This window comes from Alosa alosa, chromosome 5 (assembly GCF_017589495.1).
Source record: "Alosa alosa isolate M-15738 ecotype Scorff River chromosome 5, AALO_Geno_1.1, whole genome shotgun sequence".
Classification (NCBI taxonomy): Eukaryota; Metazoa; Chordata; class Actinopteri; order Clupeiformes; family Clupeidae; genus Alosa; species Alosa alosa.
Window position 1 is genome coordinate 33864801 of NC_063193.1, and position 7627 is coordinate 33872427.

Below are 7627 nucleotides of genomic sequence, written 5' to 3' on the forward strand. Positions count from 1 at the left end.
GTCATCTGATTGGAGGGCCTGCTATTTCTGAAAATGCAATGTTCTTTTTTTAGTACCACACAAAACTGCAAACAGAAAGTGCAAGTGTTTTTATCTAGTTTTAGACACCTGTGCTAGCAACCTTAGCTTATAAAAAAAATAATGATAAAATAAATATTAATACAAATTATAAAATAAATGAAAAACATAAAAAAACAGGTATGTGTGTGTGTTTCACACCAAATAAAAATATTTCCTCTCATAACTTTTTTTAAACCTGGCAAACTAGGCATCAGGGTTAAGAAAGCAACACCATTGATTTTTATATCAACATTTAAAAGGCCATGGCTTGAAAGTGGTCAGAGATAAAGTTATACTGTAAATGTAAAAATCTTTGAGTAAAACAAAAGTTTATGAAGGGGTAAATTTACCCATCTAATTTGTCACTGGATGGCAAGCACCTCAAATTATGCACCTTTCAGTAAATACTGGATGAACATATTTTAAGCAGGTTTACTTTCCTTTTTTTCATATTACCCACATAACAAATTAACAGAAAAACACCTAAGATGTATACCAACACCTAAGATGTTGTGGTTTAGTAATAGATTACTACAATATAGGCCTACAATAAAAGTATTCTGGTCAAACAGTTCCTATCGCTGGTATCTACAGTAGCCTACCCAGAAGTTCGCATCATATTGCGGGTGACTTTGTAGTTCTTTAGAGCCCTATTTCTACTAGCCCTGCTGTCTGTACCACATCCATTACGGACACTATCATCACGATTACCACTGCAACCTCCAAGCTATGTTGGGCAGAGGGTCGAAACAAGCATGGTATGCTTAGTGGACACCGTTGTATACACGCACCTCCATTCACAGGCGCACGCGCGGACTATCACTGTCATAGACGATCGATCATAATCTCCAAAAGGATATTCTCCTTCAGAATTAGAATAGGTGAATAACATAGCTTACCTAAGACTTCATCACACGTGAACGTTTTTCAACATTTGGTGTAGGCCTGGCTATTTCTGCTTCAATTTCTGCAACACTATGGCCTGCATCGCTTCCGCGTCATTACAAATGCACGCCTTTGTGTTTCTCGCGGTAATAGGGTAGACTGAGTACAGTTGAGACACTTTTTGCCCACACAAAATCAAACAAAAAATAGATACTGAAAAGAAGTGATTTTCCACACAACATTCCACATGCCATTTCCTTAGCTTGTAGACTAAAATATTATAAATCAATAATACCCATAAGTAGTTTATATTTTCCACAATTAGCTCATAAACATAAGGTGCATTTTTTGTCTTGACTGTGTCTCAACTGTACCCTAAGTACAGTTGAGACACCCACCTGGTACAGTTGAGACACCCATCTTTAATGATGTATAGTTAACTAACCGTTAGTTGGAAAGTTTAATAAATAAAAACATAGCAATTGCAAAGTGTTTGTAGTTCGAATTCATTCATTTCATTTAAATTAGCGTTGGTTAAAAGGAATACATCATGAACAAAATGTGACACAGGAACAGATAGCGAACAGTAGCCTACAAATGGAATGTTCAAGTAGCCTAACACAATCCAATGTGTGTCTCAATTGTACCCCGCTGACCACCTCACACATTTCTCTAGATTTTGCAACGACCTTACATGACACAATGCCATAAAATATGCCAGTTTTTAGGACACAGAATAATGTTTGTAATGATACCAGTTACGTTTAACAGTAACATAAGTGTAATGAGCTATTCTTTGTCGAATGTGCATGGTGAAGTGAAATTCTTACTTTGGAAAAAAAAACATGTGCCGATATCCTTGGATGGGAGATACTTTTGTCGTTCAAATTTGCCATGAATTTGCACTAATACGCATGTGCATAGCAAAAATCACAACTTGGGGTTGCTGTGCAAGCAAGATATTTAAGGTGTCTCAACTGTACACATGTCTCAACTGTACTCAGTCTACCCTACAAGTATTTCCTGAAAACTTTGCGCAGCGATTTTGGGTTTGAATCAAGTTCTGGATGTCTTGCACATAGTGGAGCAGAGTAGGCCTACAAATGAGATTTGTCACCGTACCTGGATCTATCGTCTATTTTAATCAGTATCGTTGTTTGTCGCAATTAATAGCCTCAAGGGCCGGATTACATTATTATTTTGTCATTCAAGTCGCGGCCGGAATTGGGCAGGACGCGGGCCTGGTGTTTGAGACCCCTGACTTAAAGTGATGACGTCTGTACTTGGATGCTTGCAAATATGAATGTTAACAGACTAACTGGCGTTTGTTAAACATAATGCCGATTGAAACATAGCCTATTCCATTCAGATAGCTAGGTGGCTACCATGCTCATACTGCACTTTTAATGGCCAACTGCAAACAGAAATGTCATGCTAGCAGCAACTCATTACATGTTTCCATATCCTAACAATGAAGGCTCCTTGTAATAACTTAATATTGTGTTGTCAATGCGGTGCAAACAAACAAGGCTAGAGTGCCTATCAGCCTTATCCATTGTTAGCAATAGCAAGCAAAAGGACGTTATGAGAACCGTTTAGACTCTCTTAAAGTGTCAATGCACCATTTATCAATACTTATCAAGTATAACATCAAGTTAAACATCAAATTGGCAGCATTTCTTTAAAAACATATTCAATAGACACTAATGCACAGTAATAGTGTAAATTATTGGCCTTTTGTTTTGCTTTAGTTATTTGTGGGGTTTTTTGGGGGAGGCGCCAATATTGTTGTTGCATACCCCTCAAAAATGGATAGCTGCGCCCCTGCTCGGAAGAATCATGTGAACGATCTTCACTGGTTGTTGCGTTCAATCTTATCCAGCTACAGAGGTGCTATTTCCTGATGAATGCCGCTTCCAGCGAGAGCAGGAATTTTACTGGGGCACTGGAGACTTTTACTAAGGCACATGCCCCAGTGAATAAGGTCTAGTGACGCCCCTGCCTAGTGGATGGAATTCAACTTGGTTGCTAAAAGTTGCACTTTGGGCAGTTTGAATAATCAGCATAATACAGCAAAAGGACTCCGCGGCGGATCCGCCGCGGAGGTATGACGGCTTCCGGAACGGACCCGCGAAACGGACCCGTATCGGAGTCCAGATGCTCTCAGGAACGGCTCCGCACTGCATCCAGTCCGCATCCGCGATTAAAACCTTACCTCCGCGGCGGGTCCGTTTGGGATCCATACATCCGCCGCGGACCCGCAACGGACTCAAAGGCTCATCTGGCCCGGGTCCGTTTTGGACCCGTTTATCTCATTTTCAAAATTCCTTCTGTTCTTGCTGTAGGATAAAACTAGGCAACTATAGGATAAAAGTAAAACTATCACTAGGCCTAGCCTAGGCTACTACAGCAATATAGGCCTACGATTAATCTGCATTGCCTCGTATTTTTAACTTAACAATACTGTCAATAAACCTAACAGAAAAGGTTTAAGTCAAGACATCAATTTACTGTACAAACGTGATCACTACTCAATGGAAATATAAAATGGAAATTTATGGAAAGTTACAGGTTATAAGCTATTCTATTTTTGTTAAGTAGCCTACATTGCCTAGGCTACTTTACATTCATTTTGTGGTCAAAACCTAATTTAGTGCTTTATAGGCCTAGGTCAGTGCAGACATGAAATATTTTATCTAATAGGCTACAACTTCAATGAAATACTGCGCTATGCACAGCTAAAATATCAGAAAATGAATAACTGGTGAATGACAAGAAGTTCAATAAAAAGATTGTTTAATGCTTATTTCTCCTATTACTCCATTTGTGTGGATGGAGGCGGAACACATCTCCTCGTTGCCCGATCCACCGCCGGTTGAAACCGTGTCACCATGTTTTTCCTCACAGCACCTGTAATCAAACAGACAGATATGTTTATGTTTATGGTATGTAGCATCCAAAGCCAAGTATGCTTACACAATACAATATATGAGATAGGTATTAAGGAGATTAAATTTAAAAAGAAACATGACTTACAAAGCTCCTCTGTTCGCTGCACGTTGAGGGCTGGTGTGGGGGTGGAGGGAGTTGAGGAGGGACTGCCGTTCCTGGCCCATAGTGAGGTGGGCGGTGTGCGAGAGGGGGAATTTTTTTTTATTAAATGGTAGTATAAAATTGTATTAAATCTGTTAACCATGACTGATCATACACATGGGGCCTTTCTATTCACTAATATTTCAGAGATCAGTCCCTACCTTGAGTAACTCTCCGTATGTTAAATGCAGGTGCAGGTGCAGGGAGTTGAGGTGGTGAAGAGTGTTGCGGTCCTGTCCCATGGTGAGGTGCTAAGGGAGATAAATGGTTGTGATCTGTTAACCATGGTAGGCTGAGAGCTACAGGGCCAAACAATGGCAAATAAAAACAAATCTCTGGTCATGCTGGACATGAATTTGTATGTTTCAATATTTTGGTATGCACTATCTATATCAACTCCATGAATGGATTGACATTGAAATCAATGTGTTTCAATACAATCTGATAATAATGAATGAACTTTTCAGGCAATATTGCATGAATGCAGATGTTTTAACTGACAAAATATTTGGCTGAGATTTTGAAAGTAATGGATAAAGTATGCAGAAAATCTCAGATGGTAATGCAGATGCAATCTGTTGATCTGAAATGGAGTGACTACTGCTGTGTTAATATAGATGGGGCCACTGTATTCAATATTATTTCAGAGATCAGTCTTTACCTTAACAGTTTTCTCCAGGTTGAGGGGGGTAGTGACTCGGCTGCCTGGCACTCGGCGAGATGGTGGAGCTGGAGGAATAGATACAAAGAGAGGGGAATGTCTTTAGCACTAAGAATGTTTACCATATCTCTAATATTAATATTATGATTTAGTTATTTCAATGTTAAGAGATTATTACTTACTTTGCCAGTGCAATTGGCTTGGGCTTGAGGGTTCAACTGATATACCAGGCGAGTTGGAAGGTACCTCAGAGATGCAAAGTCACCATTTTCTGGCTCTTCACTGTCATCAGAGTCCCGAAACGATGGCTGTTACATAACGATATCATTATGGTTATTGCAATCCCAAAATGTCCAAATATACATATAGTACAAGCATCTCTGGTCTATTTTGGAATGCTACGGAATGTGTTCACATTTCATTTTAACAACCCAGAAAGTATCTTACTTGATCAAGCAAACCCAACAGAGGCAATCGTAACGTTAGATGCTAGAATCCAGCCGATAAAAGTTGGCTGCCAGAACAAACAAAATAGAAGATGGGGACCAAGTTTCATACAGTTACGTTACGTTAGCATAATAAATCACAAACCGATGCCAATAGTTGTCTGAACCGACTTAAACAGTGATTAAAATGCCGAGGCTTTCATTACAAAGATGGCAGATAGACACTAAAGTTACGTATGAGACCAAACTTGGCAAAATGCAAACGTTAATGCACAGCTAGCTAGAGGCTAGGGGCTAAACCATTATCAGTGAGTCAACATGCTAAAGTTGTAGGTAGCTATCATAGCAGAGTGCTTTACTGACTTCATTGACTGAAATACCAGTGCCAATATCACCTTAATCAAGGTTTGCATCGCAAACGTGATTTCAATATATGTATAGCACTAATAGACATTAGCAATAACTTATGCAATTAAGCCTAGCAGCATGCTAGCTAGCAGCTATATGCCGCTAGCATAGTAGCACTATATGGACAACAGCGACACATTAAAACAGACAGGACCAGACTAATGTTAAATAACAATGTGTGTTTTTTAAATCACACTACCATAACATATTCTGCCGAAATTGCTATCCCATTTTTAAATCAGATAGGCTACAGACTCATATGAGCATCACAGCTAACAATAACGTTAACTTTGCACAAACTGTTGCACAAAATGACAAACGTCTCTGGTTGCACTAACGTTAACGTTAGTCCTAATATCAAACAACGTCATTACAATTAATAAACATGATGATTATAAAACCACAAAGGCCAATGTTTAGCTATTGTGAATGTTGCAATATATTAATAAATATCACTTACTCGAGAGGGTTCAGCGCAACCGTGTCCCAGCAAAGAAAATATCCACTAGTATGACTCTTCTTGGCTCTTGGTGTACAGTCATGTTCAACCGTTACAGTAAATGCGCGTCGTCGCCCGCTGGATCGACATGGGTCCACTCAGGATCCGCTGTTTGACAGTAGAATTTACGGGGCCGCCTGGAGGCGGAGCTGATCCTCTGTCGGCACCAAAGCGAATCGACAGTCACGCGGGTTTGGCGTCTTGAAGGCGGATCCGCCTAGGAGTCTACTGCTGTGTGGGTAAGATAGGCTAATTAAGGTGAGACACTGCAGGTGAATAGGATAAACATTATTTAATTGATATCACCATAAAACTGTTTCAGTTGATTACTTATGTTGCACGTTTTTTTCTATTTACTGTTTAAATATGCAAATGAGAACCTATCTCATTAAATATGTGCTCATTTGTTTGCAAACAAAATAAGGTTGTGTGATAAAGCAGAGACTTTCTAATAAGGAGACACAGCACTCAAAAAATCCTCCATAGAAATGCATGGGCTTAGTTTGTAACGCCAATAGAGCTGCACAGTCCCGCCCACAGCCAAAATGCGGTTAGGTGCCGGATGTAATTCCCATTCATTTGTCCCATTGACGTTTGAAAAAATCCGTATCTAAAGAGTTTTACAGCATGTCTTAGGCTAACCAGCTACGGCATAACTCAAGCATACAACATATAATTTCGAGTGAAAAAACGAAGAGAAAATCCAAAAAAAGTCACAGGTACAAGACTGTGTACATATTTTCATTTCCGAGTGAAGGAACTACTCATCCCATAAACCGGCGCGAATTGCCATTTGAACAATTTCCAACCGGCGACAGCACGCGAACCCTTTCCTCCAAACAGTGATTTTTATATAGTGAATGTGCAGTTAATAGCAGTTATTTCAGGAGTAATTGTGTAAATAATAGTGTTTTGATATTGAATTTTATATTTAACATTGTGTATTTTATATCGTGTGTGTGTGAAAGCAGTTAACGTTAGCAACATGGTCCAGTGCTTCATTCGTACCTGACTGTCATCCTATGCTGTCATCACTGTTCAGTCGGGCTGATGCATGGACCGGTGCATGGTCTGCTCTTGGACCACCATATTCAGTTTATTAATTTGCCGTGAATTATTACACAAAATGTTCATTAAATGCACGAAGAAGTATTCCTAGGTTAATGATTGATATGAATCATACAGTATGAAGGCTACAATAGCCTAGCTAATGTTAACTAGCAGCATTAACGTTACCAACCTCCCTGCTTAACTCACCACAACTTTGTAGGTCTTGTCCCTCATGCTGGCCCTTACAAAACCCACAAGCTGACTCTCGGACACACAACAGTCGGGTCATTCCACGTCAGTTCAACCAGGGCCCACGCACTTAGGTCTCAAAAAATTCTGAAAAAATTACCAGTACCTATATTACCCAGGAGACACACTGTAAAATTACTCTTATGTAAGATCAATACTTTCCAAGATACAGCCAGTTTTATAGGGGGAGGGGGTGTCGATTTTGCTCGGCCTCTTTTTTTTGTCAAAGTTCACAAGCCCACAGCGCAAGAACTAAACCATGTAGGAGGCTCAAAT

General features: G+C 39.7%; 1 long non-coding RNA gene across 1 annotated transcript; it reads right to left on the bottom strand.

Moving 5' to 3' along the window:
• Positions 1-3724: 3724 nt before the first annotated feature.
• Positions 3725-4726, bottom strand: LOC125295147. Its single transcript, XR_007193638.1, has 4 exons — positions 4700-4726; positions 4200-4271; positions 3982-4052; positions 3725-3855 (listed from the first exon to the last, which is right to left on the bottom strand). It is a non-coding gene; the product is annotated as an uncharacterized LOC125295147 (long non-coding RNA).
• Between the last annotated feature and the right edge of the window lie 2901 nt (positions 4727-7627).